At 41.3% G+C, this 22538-nt stretch overlaps 1 long non-coding RNA gene across 1 annotated transcript; it reads right to left on the bottom strand.

The window, feature by feature from the left end:
• Positions 1 to 16878: 16878 nt before the first annotated feature.
• On the bottom strand, positions 16879 to 21786 carry Gm40910. The gene is made up of 5 exons (XR_873230.2): positions 21648 to 21786; positions 20886 to 21043; positions 20375 to 20460; positions 18978 to 19003; positions 16879 to 17174 (listed from the first exon to the last, which is right to left on the bottom strand). It is a non-coding gene; the product is annotated as a predicted gene, 40910 (long non-coding RNA).
• Between the last annotated feature and the right edge of the window lie 752 nt (positions 21787 to 22538).

The following is a 22538-nucleotide window of genomic DNA, read 5'->3' as shown; positions in this document are numbered from 1 at the left end:
CTTGGCTCATTTTCCTGTGAGCACCTTATGTTTTCCTTATTGATTTAAAAATCAATAGACTTTTGTATTTTACAGTTTACAGCTGTTATGTTTTATAGCTATTTTAAAGCTACCAACTCCTTATTATTACACATGCTGAAGACATTTTCTCTACTTTGCTACTTACTTTTAAGTTTTAGATTTATTTTAAAGGATATTGAGTGTTTTCCCCCTGAATGTATGTCTGTGCAACATGTGCGTGCCTGGTGCACACAGAGGACAGAAGAAGGCATCTGATCCCCTGGACTAAAATTCCAGGAAGTTGTGGGATGCCATGTAACTACTGGATATTAAACCCAGTCCTCTGGAAGAGCAGCCAGTGCTCTTAACTTCAGAGCCATTTCTCTAGCCTGCTACTTGCTTTTCATGGTTCTTAGCTCAACTGTATTATTATTAACTTGTATGGAGACTAAGAATAATGTAGAATGGGTTTGAGATGGTGGCCCTTGCAGATGGCCATTCTTTTTGGTCCTTGGCTTGTACTTAAGATGGCTGAAAAATGTTATATATGGCCTTTTGCTAATACCTATGATCCAAATCAAGAGGTTTTCTGAGCACATTTAAATGAATTTAAAAAGTCTCACTTCTATATTCAATTTTACACTTCATTTTATGTTCTATTTTATGTTAGTAAAGCAGCTACATGAATATTAAACCGAAAGTCATTAAACCCAAACTCAAATGCACCACTAAATTTTTTTCTTAAAAAAAAAAAAGCACAAAAAACCCCATAGTTCCTATTTTTGAGCATTCTCTATGTGTTAAGACTACACTAAGCATCATCCCAGCATTCTATTTTCCAAATTTTACAACACAACACAGTGTGAACCAAACCCATCTTTTCCTAAACACAGAGGGACTAACTCAGGATGACATGGGCGTCCCTTGGTTTTGCTCTCCTCAGGAGATGAATAGTCTTGGCATCTTATATATACTTTGAATCACTTCTGTTGTACATTTTTTTTATCTCAATTGGGGGTTTCTACCCCACCTTAGATCATTCTGTTCCCTGATAAAAGAAACAAAACTTTTATATTTATAATACATGTTAACCAGCACTAGAGGTGGGCAGATGTATCTACCCTCTAAGCTACTAGTATCTACTTCCCTGACAAGAACGCCCAGTAATAATTTACTATATCTAATCTAGGCTGCTCTTAACTCCAATTGGCCAGCCCCCATTTCCATGCTTTCATGACTCACCTGGGTCATGGTGTCTTCTCTTCTCTCCTTCTTCTTTCTCTTTCTTGTAGTCTCATGTCCCAGACCCCAAGCCCAGGAACCGAAACCTCATCTACCTCTCTTCTGTCCAGCTATAGGTTGCCGGCATCTTTATTCACCAATAGTTTTAAATTAAGGAGCAAGGTCACATAACATCACTTGATGTATGTGAGCATCCTCTGTCTCTGAGGCACCCAGGGCCAGTATTTAGCATCACAATGCATAGCAACAGACCAAACTGCAACATATCTCTAAATGACTATAATGCTTCCTATGGTGGAAATGTGTCAGTGGTTGAAACCCTGCACTGCTTAGGGGATAATGATGAGAAAAGAGTCAGCCATGTTCCGTGCAAGCAAGTCAAATTCTTAGCTGTATATTCAAGCTGTATATTCATATTCAAACATAGCTGTATTCTTGATTCAATATTGAATCTGCCAATGTAGAGCATAAGTTTATAGAAAATTTATTACATACATTTCCCATTTAAAGTCATACAGTTGTGACACAGCCTGAACATAAAACAATATCTAAACTCAGGGTACATGCCTTTAAATTGATTTTTGTTTTCAATAATTCTGAATCATAACTTCATCTCCAATGCCCAATAGCAGCAGTTCCTGCAGCTGTAGCAATAGGAGTTCACACAGTGATCTGCAATATCAGGTCTTGCCCCCAAGGAACCTTAATGCACAGACTTGTGTCTCTATAATTCTTTGTTCTTTAAGTAGAAGGAGATGCATTCTTCCATATCCTTATATTCACATTACAGGGAAATCTAATGATTTCCCTCCTGATAATCAGGACAGTTTGCCTTCCAAAGTTGTCACTTAAACTGGCCCTAACATTTGTCTCTTTGAGCTCATTAGTCATTTCTTATATAGCCTGTTTCAGCAAATAAGCTGTCGATAATCACAACGTAGACTTATTAGTTCATAGCATTTTATACACTCCAGGAAGTAACAAAATGGTATAAAAATAAACTGGTTTAATCTAGCTCAGGTATGAGCTTGCAGTCTGGCAGCAAACCATCTGTTCCCCATAAGGCTGATTGGGCAGCTCTGCCTGGTGTGCTCCCCCAGTCGGATCTGGAGGAGACACTGGTGGCTTTTCCAGTGATGTCCCCAAACATCCCACAGCCACTCTTGCATGCACAACTCGTGGATGGACATCTGCTTCAATCTCTGAACAAGTTGAGCATGTATAAAGGAGTTATTCTTTTTTTTATTTTAAATGAATAGGCAACTGTGTATATCTGTGTACCTTGTACATGTAGTGCTCAAGAAGGCCAAAAGAAGGTGTTGGATCTCTTGTGACTAGAGTTACAGGCAGTTGTGAGCAACCATGTGGGTGCTGGGAATTGAACCTGAGTCCTTTGGAAGAGGCGCCAGTGCTCTTAACCACTGTGCCGTCTCTCTAGCCCCAAAGGGATGATTTTTTAAAAGATCAAGATGCTTGAATTGAGCTTTAGCGCAGTCTCAACAGTGTTAGAGTGTTACCAGAAATTTGACTACTAGTGAGCATTTGATCATGAGAATCCTAACTGCATCACAAGAGGAAGCTAGTGTTCTCACTATGCCAATGCCCCTAGACCTATCCAAAGCCTTGACCTGGGAGGAAGGTCAAGTGGCAGCTTACTGACAATGTAACTATCACTCTTTCACCAAAATAAATAAATAAATAATAAGTACCAGAACCATTCTATCAGAGAGGTGGGCTTCCCCACAGAGATGACCACCTTATCATCACCAGGTCCACTTTTCTGTCCTTAAAAGCTTTGGAAGCCACTCTATTAAACAGTTTACATTTCAATGAGATCCCAAATCAATCCCAACAGGTTGGAAAATCCAATAAGAACAGACATGGAAATTTATGTGTTTGTTTAAAGCTTGCTGCAGAACAATTACCTGTAGCTCACTTCTAATCATTTACTACATTTTATAAGTTACTAGCCACTATAGATTTTTTTTTTTAGGAGAAAAGAAAATAATTAAGTTCTTGAAATGTTGTGGTACATCTGACAGCCCAAGATGAGAAGCAACAAAAACATCATAACCTGAAGCCTCACAGGTTGCTGCTGCTGCAGCTCTGTCTCCCTTTGTCTCTGTCTGTCTCTCTGTCTCTGTCTGTCTCTTCCTCTCTTCCTCTCTGTCTCTCTGTCTCTCTCTGTCTCTCTCTGTCTGCCTCTCTCTCTCTCTCTCTCTCTCTCTCTCTCTCTCTCTCTCTGTGTGTGTGTGTGTGTGTGTGTGTGTGTGTGTGTGTGTGTATGCATGCCAACAGATGCATTCTTTAAGGAACAAGGATGTGCTGCAGTCATCCATTGAAGCTATGGACAGACATCTTTGGACATGCTGTCTGCAAGCTAGCCAAGGGCTATGTAGAAGACCCTTTTAGGAAGTTGAAGAGTCTTCTGAAAATAACATTAACATTACAAGCCAGAATCTGCTGCTCAAAGGGAAATTAGGTGATAGGTGCTGTTACGAAGTTCAGAGGAAAGATGGATGTCTGTGGGAATGACTCAGAAAGGCTTCCCAGAAAGGATCGGATTTAAAATGTCTCTTTAAAATGACTAGCATGTAGTAAGGATAGAAGATAGAAGACATTCAGAAGGTGAGAGCTTGAGTCACATCAGGGTGTCAGGGTGTGTGTGGAAGAGTGATGACTGTTACTAGGGCAGACATTAAGATGGGGGTGGAGGAAAATAGATCTGTGAGTGAGGTAGCTCTTCTGTGACCCAATAATACCCTGAAACATCCTAGTCTAGAGCCTGTACTCTGGATGGTTCATGGAGGACTTCAAAGCTTCTTGTGTTCATCAGAAAGGCTCATGGGCTCCAAGATTTGAATTCCAGAAGCTGGCACAAGGGAGCGTTGGGAAAGTTGTATTAAATTTGGGGAGCTTTAGGGGAGCCTATTGTTCTGGCACTGAAGTTGATTCTCCTGCATCATCAGTGAGGAATTGGGACACTTTTCGATTCTTACAACTGATAAACCCTCAGTGAAGTTGGAAAAATCAAAAATTACCATACAAAACCCAGTAGTCTTCCTATATATCAGACACACAGTCTGATTAAAAAAAAAAAATTCAATCAGGAAAACCATCTCATTCACAAGACTCCAAAAGAAAAAGAAATCATGGAATAAGCCTAACCAAGAAAATAAAAGATCTCTAAAATAAGAACTTTATTAAGGAAGATATAAAAGATTGAAAGACCTCTCATGCTCACAGGCCAGGAGAATTAATACTGTGTAAATGACTGAGCTACTAAAAGCCATCTACAAATTCAGTGCAATCCCTATCGAAATTCCAATACCATTCTTCACAGAAATTTAAGCTTCACGTGAAAGAATACAGAGCCCAGACAAATAAAATAATCCTGAGCAAAAAGAATAATGCTGAAGGTAACACCACACCAGATTTCAAGTTACACTTCAGAGCCACAGCCATTAAAACAGCATGGCACTGGTACCAAGATAGATATGTAGATTGTTGCATTACAAAGGAGGTCCCTGGTATGAACCCACGCAGCTATAGCAGCCTGGTTTTTAACAAGAAAACCAAAAGTAAACATTGTAGGAAAGAAAGAATCTTCAGAAAATGGTGCCAAAGAACTGGATGTATCTACAAGCAGATGAGGAAACTATGTCTTTATCAGGGAGCCATCACAAAAGAAATTACTCCAAAAGGACCAAAATCTTGATATAAGAATTGAAACTATAGAGAAAAGGTAGGGGAAACACTTCAAGATATAAGATAGGTAAGGACTTTCTGAATATGACATAAAGCTAAAACCTGACAATGGGACTCATGAAAGTAACCTGCTTCTAAATAGCAAAAGAAACAGTCAAGTGAAGAGGTAACTTGAAAAATGGGAGAGAATCTTTGTTAGATGCATATGACAGAGGATTAACATCCAGTCTTAAAAATGAACAAGTAAACAAACAACCCAATTTTAAAAATTAGCTATGATTCTGAACAAAATTCTCAAACACACACACAACCTATAAACAATTTTTGAAGTGTTCAGCACTCTTAGCCACCAGGGAAATATGAAATAGAACTACTTTGGAGTGTTGTTATCTTGCTCTACTAAGAATGGCTATCATCAAGAATACAAATGACACTAAACGATGCTGAGGAGGTTCAGCATCCTCCCTGCGGGAGTATGAACTGATGTAGCCACTATCAAAATCAATGTGGAGGTTTCTCAAAAAATGAAAAACACAACTTCCACATCATCTGGGTATCCCACAACTGGGCATAGTCTCAAAAGAATGTATCTTACCATAAAGATATTAGCACACCAATGCTTATTTATGCTCTATTGATAATAGCCAGGAAATAGAATCATCTGATAAATAAATAAAGAGAATGTAGTACTATTCTAATTTGCTTTCTGTTACACCATAACCAAAAGCAATGAGTGTGTGTGTGTGAGTGTGTGTGTATATATATGTTTTGGAAGGGTGTCATTTGGCTTTCAGGTTACAGTCTATTGCCACCGAGTGACGCCAGGACAAGAGCTCAGTCAGGAAATGGGAGGCAGGAACTAGAGCAGAGATCATGAAGAAATATTGCTGACCTGTTTGCTCTCCATGGCTTGCTCTGTCTGCTTTATTATACAACCTATGACCACCTGCCCAGGGACGAGATATCCCCCAGTGGCTGTGCATTCCAACATCCATCATTAATCAAGAAAATTTCCTCAAGACATGCCCTCTGTCTATCTAGTCTGATGGGACAATTCCACAATTGACATTCCCTCTTTCCAGGTGTCTCTAGTTTGTGTCAAGTTGACAAAAGCTAACCTGTACAATTGACCCTTTTTTACCTTAGCATACAAACATCTACCCAACCCTAACTTTTCTTTCTTATTTGCCATTGAGATCCCACGTTAATATCACGATAGAAAGCGTAATGTCAGTATTCAAAGCCCCACAGTTTTAAATTTTTTCAACACTACAAAAGTCTAAAGTTCTCTTTTAAAATTCAACATATCTTTAAAAAGTCTCTCTATTGTGGGCTACTGAGAAATAAAGAATAAGTTACATCTTATTCTGAGAAGGAAAAACCAGGACACAAAATCACAGCAAAACAAAACATAACTCCAACAATATAAATAGCTGAGTATCTGATGTTTGGGACTCTCTCATTATTGTCTGGGTTCCAAAGAGCATGAATAGCCCCAACTCTCCATATTTTCCTTCTGTGATACACACAGCTTGCCTGGTAGGCTCATGGCCACCTCCTCTCTACACCTGATATTATCCCTGGCAATCATCCCATGGTCCTAGCATCTCAGCATGCTGGCATCTTCATTGCAACTTGGACTCTACCTTCACCAATGGACTCCTAGCCTCTCTTCAGAGATTCTGATCCTGGTACATGATATCAACCCTCAGCTTCTTTCCACAAATACCTTCAGTCCTGATGTCTCATCTGCAATTGACATTGCATCTTCAGCACTGGCCTCTTCTAGCCTATGTTCAGGGAGATTTCAATGCTGCCACAGCTGTTCTACATGAGCCTAGTTTTATGATTTCAAAACCAGTACCATTTGAGAGACTCTTCCACATTACCAAGTTCAGCTGACAACTAGAGATGCAGCCTTGGCACCCTGTGGACCACAGCTTCTGTGTGCTGACCCTGAGGAAACACGTCCCAGAAGACTTTGTGTCAATGATTAGTCTCATATTAATCATAGTTTATTTTTCACCCCTGGCTATGCAGTATCTATTGTCTCAGTAAAGCAAAGGTTTCACTTCCACATAGTTTTAATTCAAATATATCACAGAAATAGCCATAATAGAGTCTTTGAGAAGCTCTCAAACAGCCCTGCAAGACTTCACAAGTCAGGCCTCCATTGTCTGGACTGCTCTTAGCGTTATCTTCCAAGCTCCCACAACAGCTTGTTAGGCTCTGTTAAAGCTCCTCCCAGAAGCCACAGGATACTATATAAAAATCCCAGTGCAAGGGGTAGTCTCTTTCCCTGTGATTTTTTTTTGGGGGGAGGGAGGTCTCTAAAGCCCCCAGCACAGTACCGACAATTGTCACTGCTGTTGGTTGCTCATCAGAACCAGATGAGACAATCCTTATTGTTGAATATGTCACACATCTTTGTCATAAAACACAGGGAAATCAGGCTAGAACTGGAATGGAAGCTTTCTCCCTGCTAGCTAATCCTCATAATGCCAGAAGGTGGACTACTGGGAGAAAATTGCCATTGGTAGTCTGACTCACTGATGGACCTCGTATCTAATGCTATGGACCAGCCAGTCAAGGTGAGCCTATGGGTGAAATAGTGATGGGTTTATTACGTGGGTCACCAATGGCTTAGTGTTTAAATTTGATGAATGCTCCACAGGACTTGACTATAAAACCACTAAGAGGCCCATTACTGAGTCCATAGTCTCTAATGGGAAAACTACTGATGCTATTTTGCTAAAGGGATATGATGTGCCTGTCAAATTGCCTTCTAAATGCTTATACCTAGAGAATAGAGCTGCTTTCAGCTTTGGCCAGAGAAGCTTGTTTAGGTGATGGTCATAGTGACTGTAGAGACTCCTAAGTGGTCAAAGTACTGAGAATAAATGACTGTTGAGTGTCCAGCCATTCATGAGACATCTATATCACCCCCTCCAAGGCTTAGGGAGCATCATGGAAGGAGCAGAAAGAATACAGGTCTTCTCATGTTGTATGTTTTACAGTTAACGTGGGGCAGTGACCATGTAAAACCACCTCTGGGCTCTCAAACTCACTATCCTGTCCTAGGGCTCCACTGGTTCCCACACTTACATCACTTCCTACATGAAATCCTTTTGCAGTCTCCACCATGGCATGTCATCACCAGTGTTGACATTCTCAGACTTCTTCTCTGTCTGCTGCTCCTTAGGTTGTCAGTCAAGATCCAATTTGTCTATAAACCAAACAAATCCACAGTAGCAGTGGCTTAAACATGTCAATGTCTGTGAATGGACACTTTAACTTGCTGTAATGAATCTATCTCCAAAGTCAGGCAAAGCCTTGACCCTATACCAGAATCTACTTCATTGCTCAGTAACACACTTACCCTGACAGTCCAAGGAATCTGTTAGAACTCCATATCTTTGCATCAGAATTACAGGAGACAGAATGGGTCAAAAATAAGGAAAAGAAAGGAGAGGGCAAAGGACACATGTCAAATGTCCATTAGGATAATTTTCAGAAGGCAGTTATATAACACTTATTAAAAATCTTGGTTAAAACTCCACATCATAGCCTCAGGGGGTACTGGATTAAATAGTCTTTATTTCAGACAACCCTGAGTTTTTCTATTAGAGAAGAAAGTATGGATGTCTAATAATAGGCCACACCTTTGGAGATGTGCCTAACTCATTGGCATGATGATACCACAGATATATGAATGTGTCCAAATTAATGACTTATACATTAAATATGTACAATTTTTTACGTAGTTATACCTCAGTGAAGCTAAACAAAACAATGGAGGGGCAAGCTGAGTGCTATATATCACAGGTACAAGCTACATCAAAGGAGCTCTTGGCAGCCTCACCTAGTGATACCTGTGTGCAGACATCGTTCACACTTCTCTCACTTCATCAGTTTTTGTGGAGGTTCTGCCCTGACCTGCATAGCAGGAGTTGCTGCATCAGCGATTTTTGCTATCACAGCACTTGGTGGGATTTCCCTGCTGGAGTTGGGAGTTCCATTTTTGGCCTGATATGAGAGACCCATGCGGAGAAATGGAAACATATGCCATTGACTGCCAACATGAGGTGATTTATGTCATTAGTCATATCTAGGGGTTGGGCTTATGGTTTTTGCCTTTATAAGCCTGATGCTTTGCAATAGAGTTGAGCCTTGATCAGAACTTTGTTTTGCAAGAATTTCAGTTCTCTGAAGAAAGAAACTGAAAAAGACCTCAGATAATGGAAAAGTCTCCCATGCTTGCAGATTGGCAGGATTAATATAGTAAAAATGGCCATCTTGCCGAAAGTAATATACAGATTCAACACAATCCCACCAAAATTCCAACTCAATTCTTCATAGACTTAGAAAGAGCAATTCTCAAATTCATCTAGAATAACAAAAAACCCAGGATAGTGAAAAATATTCTCAACAATAAAAGAACCTCTGGTGGAATTACCATCCCTGACCTCAAGCTGTACTACAGAGCAATTGTGATAAAAACTGCATGGTATTGGTACAGTGACAGAGAGATAGATCAATGGAATAGAATTGAAGACCCAGAAATGAACCCACACACCTATGGTCACTTAATCCTTAACAAAGGAGCTAAAACCATACAGTGGGGGGAAAAGACAGCATTTTCTTTTCTTTTTTTAAAAAATAAGACTTTTTTTTTAAGATTTCTTTTTATGTGACTACACTGTCACACTCTTCAGACACACCAGAAGAGGTCATCGGATCCCATTACAGATGGTTATGAGCCACCATATGGTTGGTGGGAATTGAAACTCAGGACCTCTGGAAAAGCAGTCAGTGCTCTTAACTGCTGAGCCATCTCTCCAGCCCCCAAAAGACAGCATTGTCAACAAATGGTGCTGGCTTAACTGGTGTTCAGCATGTAGAAAAATGCAAATTGATCCATTCTTATTTCCTTGTACAAAGCTCAAGTCCAAGTGGATCAAGGACCTCCACATAAAACAAGATACACTGAAACTAATAGAAAAGAAAGTGGGGAAGAACCTTGAGCACATGGGCACGGGGGAAATTTTCCTGAACAGAACACCAGTAGCTTATGCTCTAAGATCAAGAATTGACAAATGGGACCTCATAAAATTACAAAGCTTCTGTAAGGCAAAGAACACTGTCAATAGGACAAAATGGCAACCAACAAATTGGGAAAAGATCTTTACCAATCCTACATCTGATAGAGGGCTAATATCCAATATATACAAAGAACTCAAGAAGTTAGACTCCAGAGAAACATATAACCCTATTACAAATTGGGGTACAGAGCTAAAAAAAGAATTCTCAACTGAGGAATACCAAAATGGCTGAGAAGCACCTAAAGAAATGTTCAACATCCTTAATCATCAAGAAAATGCAAATCAAAACAACTCTGAGATTCCATCTCACAACAGTTAGAATGGCTAAGATCAAAAACTCAGGTGACAGCAGGTGCTGGCGAGGATGTGGAGAAAGAGGAACACTCCTCCACTGCTGTTGGGATTGCAAACTGGTACAACTATTCTGGAAATCATTCTGGTTTTCTGGTGGTTCCTCAGAAAACTGGCCATAGTACTACTAGAGGACCCAGGTGTACCACTCCTGAGCATATACCCAGAAGATGCTCTGATTTGTAATAAGGACACATGCATCACTATGTTCATGGCAGCCTTATTTATAATAGCCAGAAGCTGGAAAGAACCCAAATGGCCCTCAACAGAGAAATGGATACAGAAAATGTGGTATATTAACACAATGGGGTACTACTCAGCTATTAAAAACAATGAATTCATGAAATTCTTAGGCAAATGGGTGGTGTCTCAGGTGACAGCTATATCAGTCCTGTCAGCAAGCATTTGTTGGCATCCACAATAGTGTCTGGGTTTAGTGATTGTATATGGGATGGATCCCCAGGTGGGGCAGACTCTGTATGGTCTTTGCTTCAGTCTCTGCTCCACACTTTGCCTCTGTATCTCCTCCCATGGGTATTTTGTTCTCCCTTCTAAGAAGGACTGAACTATCCATACTTTCGTCTTCCTTCTTCTTGAGCTTCATTTGGTCTGTGAGTCGTATCTTATGTATTCTGAGCATCTGGGCTAATATCCACTTATCAGTGAGTGTACACCATGTGTGTTCTTTTGTGATTGGGTTACCTCACTCAGGATGATATTTTCTAGTTCCACCATGAAAGTCATGCTAGTCGTATAGTCGATTGATTTTTCATGTGATTGGACTGCTACAGCACACTTGTCCATGCACTTGTCTACAGCAGTCCCTGACTATGCCATTCAGCAAACCCTTCCTATGCATTTGGCCTCTGTCTGAGGCCAGTTCCATTTCTGTTCCCCCATCACAGTGTTGTGAGAAAGCTAGGAAGTGTTCACCAGGATACCGGAACCATGCTTTTAAACTTCTAGAATGGTAGGTAGAGTAAATCTCCTTTTTAAATAAAATATCCAGCCTTGGATACTTTAATATACAGAGAGAAAATGGACAATGTCTTATTGGCAAGTCGTGGGTAGAAACCTAGGAAGTTGCCAAGCCTCATACAATTGGCAGTTGTATAATAAAGGTTACCTGGTCTCACACATCAGTAGGGCAAAGACCAGGGAGCTCTGTGTCAGAGCCAAATCATACCAAATTGGTGCCAGCTCAAATGTCATTTTCATAAAACATTCATGATTTCTTCTGTCATTCTTTTAACTCAAAGCTACTATTGTTAAAATGAATGAGAGTGACCCCTAGAAGCTCAATATTCTTGAATGTTCCATCTCCAGTTAATGCAACTGTTTATGATGGGTATAGCCTTGGTGGAATGGATGTGGTGTTGGTGGAAGAGGTGTGTTACTGGGGATAGATTTAGACATTTAAAAAGTCCATACCAGGCCCAGTCTCAATCTCTGCATCCATCTTGTAGATCAGGTATAAGTTTTCAGCTACTGCTACAGTATCATGCCTGCTTGCTACCATGCTTCCCATATAATGATCATGGATTCACCCTCTGAAACTATAAGCAAATTCCCAGATCAATGTTTCCTTCTATAAATGGCCTTGGACTGGAGTAATGGCTCAACCACTGAAGGGTAGGCTCCCACAAAAATATTTAAACTGTCTTGGTTATGTTATTTCTTTACAGCAATAGAACAGCAACTAAGATATTTCTAATGGATTCCATATTCCCCTGTGTGTTTCTCACTGATGACATTGCCCATGCTCTATAAAAATCTACAAAGCCAATGTGTGCCTGATTCGTCCAAGCTCCCCAGTGCTAGCCCAGATCTTAGCTCACAGCCAAAGCTATTTCAGTATTTGTTATATATACGAGCAGGGGCAATCCAGTCTCTTTTCTCTCCGACCTCAGTTCCTGAGATCTGGGCAGCCTGATGGTTGCTTCAAAGGAGAAGCTGCCAGGGCCTTCATTGCCATAGCTGGCAGAGACTCAGCTGGCTCCAAGCCACAAGAAAGAATCTTCCCCAACCAGTGAGAAAGGGAAGAGCCTGATAGAAAACAAGGCTAAACACAGCAGACACTACCACTGTGCTCCACACAGGCTGCTTGCAAAACTAGTAGCAAGCAGAAAAGACCTGTGCTTGCATAGGAACTTAACCAGCTTTGTAGTGAGTTAAGGTAACTGGTCCTCTTAGTTTCCCTGCCCAAACCCTATACACACCCCAGACAAACTAGGAGCCAACTGACTTGTACCCAGGGCTGGCTCTGTGCTTGCTGTTCCTGGACCACCTCAAGCGGGAAGGCTGAGCTGATACTTGGCTCTTATAGGATGGAAGGTTGTGTATCTGCACTCACTCGTTAACTGAACTTTTTTGGGCCAAGTCTTGGAGTTGGAAACTGGCATGTCCTGGGGAGTCCTAGGAAACTGCTGAGTCTGCAGAAATCAACCTTGTCTGACTCCAAATTCGCCAGCTTCAGCCTTCTCCTCTCAGGCTGATCAAGGAGTTCTGCTACGCACCAGTTCTGTCTTGCCTGGCAGCAGAAATGGCAGTGATGTCTGTGGGATCCCAGCTCTGAACCACTAGAAGCAGATGCAGCAAGACTTGGGGGTCCTTGGCAGAAGGAGTTAAGTGGGAAAGAAAATGACTCAAAAGTGCAGCCAGTGCCCAAAGCCACAGAGCTCCGGGTAAGCTCTTTACCGCTAGGTCTAGTACATCCATGACGATGTGACACTCATGTAACATCACAGAGTGGGCCTTGCACCAGTGAGAGTGGGTTAGTTCTCTGTGTGTACTCCTTCCGTATTGCATGTTGGATGTTGAGAGAGCCTGGAAAGTATGGTGTTTCTTTCTCTGCAGGATGCTGGAGGTTCAATCAGGAAGCAGAGAGAGGGTGGGTTTTCCTGAGAGGCCATGTTAGTGTGGGGCCTGGACCACAATGGCCCTTTCCTTAAGGCTAAGCCACAGTATGACCCTCCAGCCTTAAGTTCTGAATCAGCCAACCCAACAGAAACCCCACACCAGTCATAGATATAAGCCAAGTGTAGAAGTTTAAGTATCTTAATAGTCACATTAGAAAAAAAATTAAATGCAGTAAATTTGAATAAGGTATCTTATTGAATGAAATATATTCAAAACATTATCAATTCAACATGCCTTCCAAATAAACGCTAATGATGAGATGACTTGCATAATTTTCTGTGATAGGAAATCATCATGTATTTTTCACATAGAGAATATCTTCATTTGAGCTGGTCCATTCGAAGTACTCGAGGTCTTGTTTCAAATGCTTGGCTAGACTGTACATTTATTATAGAGTGACTCAGCATCATGACACAGCACCAGCTAGTATGGTTGCCACTAGTGTATCATATATACAGCAGGCTAGACGAGTCCCTGAAACATGACAAGATGGAAGAGTGCTATTTACTAGAAATGCTCTCAGTGGGGGAACTCTATCATATCCAGTTGATATCTTGTGAAAAGTTTGCCATGCCAGAGCTGAAGGAGGAAGCTGGGAAAGGGAAAACAGCCATGGAGAAGGCTAATGTCTAAACTTGAAAGTCTTCGAGTTTACTGATTCTCAAACCTAATCTTTAACATCTTTCTAGAACCAAGACAGAGGATGACGGTGACTCAATTATGAAAGGATCTGGAGAGCTTTATTGTTTAAAGAGAACATTACGGAAAGTGTGAGCCACACACATGAAAAACACCTGGCCATGATGAAAATTCCTGTCGTGACAAACTTCTGAATATTTCTAAGTGTTCGGTGACTTCCCCTCTTCACTTTTTGTGTAAGTAAAGCAACGAACTACCCCTGATCTACAGCTTCTCTCTCCTATGTCTCAACCAGAGGTGAAGAACCTTGGCTGGTTATACAACCAAAAACAAAAACAAACAAACAAACAAAAAATCAAACAACCAAGACACCACATCACTTTCACGGCATCAGTCACATCAGGCAGGGGGCACAGCTTTTTAGAGGCTTATTTTTTCAACACTATAGGTTTAAGGGGGAGAAAGGAAGTTGAGAATAAATTGAAAATAGAAAGTTCAAGCTCTTCAGGAAAAAAAAAAGACCAAGAAATGATTACAACTGGAGTAATATTGAATACTTCCTCACACTGAGCTCAGAAGTGTATACTGAGAGGCTAAGAGCACCTATATGAAAATCATATGGGAGGCTGGAGAGATATCTCTGCTTTTCCAGACGTTCTGGCTTCCATTCTCAGAATCCTCATGGCTCGCATCATCTCTACCTACAGTTCCAGGTGATCTGATGCCCTCTTCTGGCCTCCATGGTCTCCAGGTGTGCACCTGGTACACTTATATGCATGCTGGCAAAACACTCATAAAATAAAAATAAGTATCTTTTAGGGGAAAAAGAAAGTCAAACACAGTGGAAATTTTCCCTTCGGTATGATGGATTGGATACCTAATTCTTTTGCTCATAGGAATGATCCTAGTTTGAATTAAAATACTATTCTGTAAATGAATTGTGTAAAAAATGAAGTATATGCCAAGCTTCACAGCAAAATGAGGCTTCATGAAATTTTGGGAGTGCCAATAGATGATCTCCCTGGCCTGGGCAGCTCTGCCACACCTGGAGACATGAGCTTCTGTGTGAGCATCTGTGGGAGGAACAGAAAGAAGAAAATAAAGCCAAGGTCATACTCAAGGTGGGTGAGATGGATGAGCTAGATGGGATGTGAAATCAAATAAGAGACTCACTTCTGGACCACTCTAACAGGCAGTTCCAGGAAGGACTGAGGACAAAGCCCCTCCCCAGAGTGGAAGACCTCTTCCATAGGATGACCAGGAAGGAAGGAAGGAAGGAAGGAAGGGAGGGAGGGAGGGAGGGAGGGAGGGAGGGAGGGAGGGAGGGAGGGAGGAAGGGAGGAAGGAAGGAAGGAAAATCAATGTTTTCTGCCCTCCTCTTCTGAGTGACCATAGCTGTTCTCCTTTCCACCACTGCCGATGCTCCCTCTGCCATCCTCCATCAGTGTCGGGCTGCAGCATCTTTGATGTTCGAGGTTAAGCTGAAGACCAGCAGCTCTCCAGGAACCATCTGGTCTTACAGCACCATATTGGGTGTGTTGAGGCAACCCAGAATAAGCAGCTGCTTGGTCCTTTGCCTCTCCAGCATGCTGACTGTCGTTTTGGGACTATCCAGCCCCTATTGTGTGACCCAACCTTATGTGCTTCCTCTTACTAATATACCTTCTATTACTTCAGTTCCTTTAGGGAACCCTGCCTAACACAGTGAAGACTTCTATAAACAGATAAGACTCCAAATGTCTTTATCTACAGTGAAGTCACACTGAGCCCAGTGGGGGCAGGACAAGCAAAAGACTTGTCTCAACCTGAAAGTTGGTAGAAGAGAAGCTAAAACAATTATTTGACAATTTATATATGAATTGGACTTCATACAAACTAGGAACATATATATATATATAGTTGGAAACCCCTCTAAAGCAGAGGTTCTCAACCTTCCTAATGCTGCAGCCCTTTAATACAGTTCCTCCTGCTGTGGAGATTTCCCCACACACACACACACACACCAAACTATGAAAGTGCTTCATTTCAGAAATATCAAAGCATAAGAAAATTAGGCACATTATAACGCCTTTCATTTACTCTCATTACTTGGGGGTTTTGTTTGCTTGTTTTAAACATGGTCTTGCTTTACAGTCTGCCTCTCAATCCCCAGTACTGGAACCTCAGCCATGCTCACCACTGCCAGTTATTTTCTTGCCATAAACAATAGGTTTATGTCTGTATAAAACTTTCCAATTGCAGGCATCGGGGTAGAAAACAAGTATCCTAGAGTTTGGTTGGTTGTTTTTTTTTTTTTTTTTTTTTTTTTTTTGTGTGTGTGTGTGTGTGTTGTTTGTTTTGTTTTTAGTGCAGAACACAGGTGTGGCCTTCTTCTCTCTGACCTGCTGAGGTGAGAACAGCTCTTTGTCATATACTAATGGCCCATGATGTTCTACTCAAGCAGAACCAAGCAACTATGGTCTTAGCCCTCTGAAACTGTGAGCTGAAATAAGTTAATCACATCCATGTAGAGTTAGCTAAGTCTGGAAAATAGTGTCAGAGAAACATGGCTCTGTTCTAAATGAGCCTACAGTGGTCCCTTCGAGACTTTGGCCTTAATCTGTGGGGTAGTGAAGGAGAATGGTGTGCTGGAGAAATATAGTCTGTCAGCTGAATCAAGATTATTCAACCTAATTAAATTCTAAGATTCTTATGTTGTTAGAAAGGAATGAGTATAATCACTCAAGTATTCATAAGTCCAGTGAAATAGAATAAAGAAGATAAATACTACCCAGAAGATCTGGGCTGTTACAGGTAAACCCGCAGCCAATATTCTCTCATGGGAGCATTGAAGTGTTTCCTCTAAGATTAGAACCAAAACAAGAATGTCCACTCTCCCCACTTCTACTCAACTGAAGGAGTCTGGCAATGTGTCCTGCCCACCTCGTTCGGCAAGGAAGACACAACACGGTCGGATTCTTCTCAACAGCTTTATTGCAGGAATGCCTCGATGCTGCTACCAGGACCCTGGGCACCCAGGGAGGACTGCCTATATACACCCCAGCACTGGCGAGGGCTATGTGTCCTCCTGGGATTGGTCGGCCTGTCGACACTTCATTAGCATGCACCCGATAGGGAGGGGTTGGGGCCAAGTGTTGACTAGCGCAGGCGCAGTAAGGTTGTTTATGGCCACAGTGTACTGGAAACCGGCGCCATCTTTTAGGCGTAGGCTGCCTACAGCAATGGAAAGAAAAAAATGGCATTTAAATTAGAAAAAAGAAAAACCACAAGAATATGCTAAATTGTTGCTGCTTTGGAGTGACATTATAAAGCATGTAGAAAACCCTGAAAACTACATAAAGAAATATTAAAGTGTGTAACAAATTCAGCAAAATTTCTAGATACAAAATAAACACACAAAACATCATTTGTGCTTCTTTACCCCCAAGAAATGAAAAGCACTCCCATGTGTAATAACATCAGAAAAATGAATAGAAAATTCAAATCTTAAATTTATATGGAATCAGATAAAAATGAATAGGCAAACCCCCACCCCCAAAAAAAAAAAACTCTTGAGGAAAAAAAAATTTTGCAGGCTTCTGGGTAGCCAGTCTGTGCACACTAGAAGGTGTGGTTACAAGCCATCCCAATTGCTGCTCCCCTCCATCAGTTCTAGCCTGCAGAAGGCAGCCACCCTGGTCCTGTCTGCTGGTATGACTTTCATAGGCTCACTGGAAATGGCCTATGAAATATATAGTGTGTTTCCTTCCTAGGGATTATAGTCTTCTGGTGGGCTGAGCAGCTCAACATGCCGCCCTTCTACAAACTGTTGTCCTTTAGTCGGGCATCTGCCAAGGAGAGAAGTATTGTAACCTTTCTTAGATGAGATGTTGTGTTTCCTAAGCCAGAAGACAACCTGGCAGCATTTGTCTCATTTCTAGCATGCTCTGCCTGGACCCATCTTATCCTAAGAGAGACACTTCCCTGGATGGTGTTTTTCTTTTTATTGAATATGCTCAGAACCCACCTGAGAGCTGAGCTGACACAAACATTTCCTGCCTTAGCCAACCCAGATGGTCCTGATGTGGCTTCTGTTGCAACTTAATCCTAGGCCTAAGGCAGCAGAAGGTAGATGTGGATCCTGACATGGGCAACTGTTACCTTTTTGTCTTTCTCTGTTTAATTGTGAAAGGAAGGAAAGAGGCACCAAGAGTGGGTCAATTTCATCAATTCCTGGACTCCATATTCACCCTTTTCTGCACAGTATGGCAAAACCTGAAGGCTGCTTTGCAGCCCTAACTTCTAACTTTTTAGAATTATCTTCATTTTTGTCTTGCAATTGATGAGTGTGCTCTCTCTCTCTCTCTCTCTCTCTCTCTCTCTCTCTCTCTCTCTCTCTGTGTGTGTGTGTGTGTGTGTGTATCAAATTCATAGCCTCACATGCTAGGCTAGTAAGTACTGTGCCATTGACCTATACTCCCAGTTCTATATGTAACTTAATAATAACTGCTCATAACAATCAGCATGATTAGGCAAATGGACCATAAGATCATGATGTTCATCTTCAAAGGGAACTCCAAAGCAAAGGTCACCCTTTAGAAAATCCCTGTGTTTGAAAGAAACAGCCTCTATCCCAGCATCTCATTCAGACTGGGAGCACGTGACCTGTTACCTCTGCTTGATTCAGACATTGGCCAGGAGGTTTCTCCAATAAAATGAAACTGAAGTGGGTCTTAATGAGGACAACAGCTTGAGGCTGTCGGAAAGTATACTCAAGGCCTTCAGCCAAAGCGGCACCTATTATTTGTAACAGACAAATAGGGAGACATCCAAATCTAGCACCTGACAAAGAAGCAGCAAGCTACAAACAAATTAAATCTAAGTCAGATTAGCATGGAAGCAGTGAGACAGAAAAGTGGTGAACAAGGGAAAATCCAGCAAGTCAAAGCTGGTTCTTCAGAAAGAAGGAGAAAGCTGGTAAGGTCTCAGCAAGAGTCACCGAAAGAAAGCCAGGAAACTGGAAATGGGGAACCTGACCTGCTGATGCCATCAGTCAATACGCGCTGAAAAATGAAGAAAGAATTTTATGAACATTTTGTACCAATGTATTTGTCAACTTAGATAAATTCCTTGAAAAGCACAATATCAAGAATCGTCTCACAGAAGTATCTCAGTACTCCTATATCTGTCAGAGTAATTGAATGCACAAAGAAAATTCTAGTCTCAGATGAACACTGAAAATTCTTACAAATGCTTATATAAAGATTATACCCATTGTAACCAGAATCTTAGAAAATAGAGAGTAAGGCTTTCCAGGTATTTTATGAGATCTTGATACTCTAGCTTGTCAAGGGTAGTATAATAAAGTATAATTATAGATCAATTTTTACCAGACTAAGATACAAAATACCAAATTTAAATAATAACAACCCAAATTCAGCAAGTATGGTGTTATGGTTTGAACATAGAATATTCCCCAAAGGTTTCTATTTTAAGCACTTAATCCCCAGTGTTGGGTGATGTTTTGAAGGTTATACCCAACCCTGATCCCATCCTGAAGTCTCTGCTACTTGATCTACTCTGATGGGGCAGGGAGGGGAACACTCCACCACATACTCCCATCACCAGCTGCTCCTGACATGCCTCTGTGCCATGGTGGTTAAACACCTCCTGACAGGGAACGAAAAGAAGCCCTTTCTTCTTAGCTGTTTCCTGGAAGTGGCCAAGCCTCTGCTGGGAAAGGTATGCAAGTGTAATACAAACTACTCTTCTTGGAGCAAGGCCTGAGAAATTAGGTCCCCACAGGACAAGGACCTGTGGAGATATTCATGCAGAATCCTGGTCTTTCCTGAGGAAATGCTTGATTGGCTTTTGCTTTGTGTTTGCATTCTTGACTTTGCGATTGGAAGTCCTTATTTTCACTTTGTCTTGACAGACATTTTTCCAGGATCAGGGAAAGAAGGCTTGAATTATGATTTATTCTTGTTTGCCTCTGAGGATTGTGGAAGCAGTATAGATCACTACTCCTTTGTTTTTTAATAATGGTGATGCGGTTAAGACAACACAAGGCCCTGGTCTGGCTACATCAGCTAATGTCCGGATGTTTTCTTCTGGTGGGAACTTAGGTCTGACAGCAATTTGCCCACCAACTTGTTCTAAACAGCAGTTAGTTGATTATCAAAAGGTAAGAAAGGCCTTGCTGGGTCGTTGGTTCCAGACTTAATGGGAACATTCAGAGCCAAGCAGAGATGAGGAACTAATTCCGTTTACTAATTTGCTGAGAGCTCTTGGCATTAGAAGAATTAGATCTCCTGATGAGGATATAGTGAGATGCTTGGTGCCAATAATTAAATCAGAAACCCCTTGGGTGTGTAGTCTATCACCTCTCTATACTATAACCACAATTGCTATCAACCACAGTCGTGGTTACATACCAAAGTACTGGGTTAGATATTAACTGCTTGCTGAAGCTGTTTCCTCTTTCTTGATACAGTTGATGTTTAGCAGGAAACTGCAGAGACTGAGGAGGAGAAGGAAGGGGGAAAGTACAGTGTGCACATTATTGCTACATGCAGGAATTTCTTAAAAAGAGACTGTATGTGAGAAAATGAGAAATGAATGTAAAACCATTTAAGCCATGGGAAAAGAATAGGTGTAAAAATAAAGGTGGCCTGAGTTGTCTCAGTGGCAGAGTGTGAACTGCACTGCACCTCTTGGTCGGGGTCTTCATTTTCCTATTCCACACCCCCTCCTTTGGGTTCTGAATCCCACTGAGCAAACCCTGGCAGTTTCTGTTGGGTGTTTGGTCACAACATAAACGTGACTAATATATCTGGATTATTCAAGGAATCCAAGGTTCTTATCAATGTTTCTTAGGCATTTATAGAATGGTTATAGAACATTTATAGGAACATTGGTAAGAATCTGTCCATGATGCATCTTTACCTGCCATGGCACAGAAGCATGTCAGGAGCAGTTGGTGATGGAAATGTGTGGTGGAGTGTCCCTCCATCAAAGTAGACCAGGAAGCAGAGACTTCAGGCTGGAATCAGACTTGGGTATAACCTTCAAAGACCTGCTCTTGATTTGTGGGCATCATTCATCTTGTTAAAAGAATGAAGGTCAAAGTTATAATCATATCATTAGATTTTAAATGAAATTTGATAGTGTTATACACACTCATAATTCTAAAAGAAAAAAGTAATGCTTTGTGGGAGATGGGGAAATGACCTACCTGGTAAAGAGCCCACTACACAAGCATATGGATATGAGTTTGAGTCCCAGCACCCATGGAAAAAGCTGGGCACTGAGGCACATGCTTACAATCCTAGTGCTGCGGAAGTAGAGCCTTGGAGTTCACTAACCAGCAAGGCAAGATTGATTGGCAAGCTCCAGGTCACAGGAAGAAACTCTGCCTAAAAAACCAACCAACCAACAAACAAACAAACAAGCTAGATGGCTCCTAAGGAAAGACACCAAGATTAATATCAGCACACACAAATATACTCACTCAAACATACACTCACATATTTACACACACACCACAAAAAAGCAAACTAGAACTTAAGTTGTACTTCTCAGAGTGATTTCTAAAAATTGCAGCTAGCAACAACATCTGCCGCAATACTGAAAGTAACTGAGACCATAAGGACCCAGGCACCCAGATACTCCGCCCAACCAGTGGCATGGGTTTCTTCCAGTCTGGACCTGTGTCTTAAGCAGACTTTGGGTGCGAACTTGGCAGTCAGTCCCACAACACCCAGAGGAAGCTCCACTCCCAGGCACTCTAACACATCTACGATCACAGGATCACAGGAGCTTGGTTACACCAAGATCTCAGGGTCCCAGAGGCAGCTTAACTTCCAGAAGCTCTGACACACCCAGGATCTCTGGATCCCAGGATTCCAGAATCACAGGATCACAGAGACAGCTGAACTCTGGGGAGTTCTGACAAAACAGGGATCACAGGAAGGACAGGCTCCAGTCAGACTTATCGAGGTCGGGTAGCAGTAGAGATAATCATATGGCTAGAGGCAAACATAAGAACATAAGCAACAGAAACCAAGGTTACTTGGCATCATCAGAAACAAATTCTCCCACCATAGCAAGTCCTGGATACACCATCACACCAGAAAAGCAAGATTCAGATCTAAAATCACTTCTTATGATGATGATAGAGGACTTAAAGAAGGACATAAATAACTCCCTTAAAGAAATACAAGAGAACACAAGGAAACAGCTAGAAGACCTTAAAGAGGAAACAGAAAAATCCCTTAAAGAATTACAGGAAAACACAATCAAAGAGGCAAAGGAAATGAACAAAACCATCCAAGATCTAAAAATGGAACTAGAAACAGTAAAGAAATCACAAAGGGAGACCACCCTGGAGTTAGAAAACCTAGGAACGAGATCAGGAGTCATAGATGCAAGCATCACCAAGAAAATGCAACAGATAGAAGAGAGTCTCAGGTGCAGAAGATACTATAGAACACATTGACAAAACAGTCAAATAAAATGCAAAAAGCAAAAACCTCCTAACCCAACACATCCAGGACACAATAAGAAGGAGAAACCTAAGAATAATAGGTATAGAAGAGA

Source organism: Mus musculus, chromosome 13, assembly GCF_000001635.26.
Source record: "Mus musculus strain C57BL/6J chromosome 13, GRCm38.p6 C57BL/6J".
Classification (NCBI taxonomy): domain Eukaryota; kingdom Metazoa; phylum Chordata; class Mammalia; order Rodentia; family Muridae; genus Mus; species Mus musculus.
Note: the sequence above shows the minus strand (reverse complement) of the source record. Positions and strands in the feature narration are given on the sequence as shown.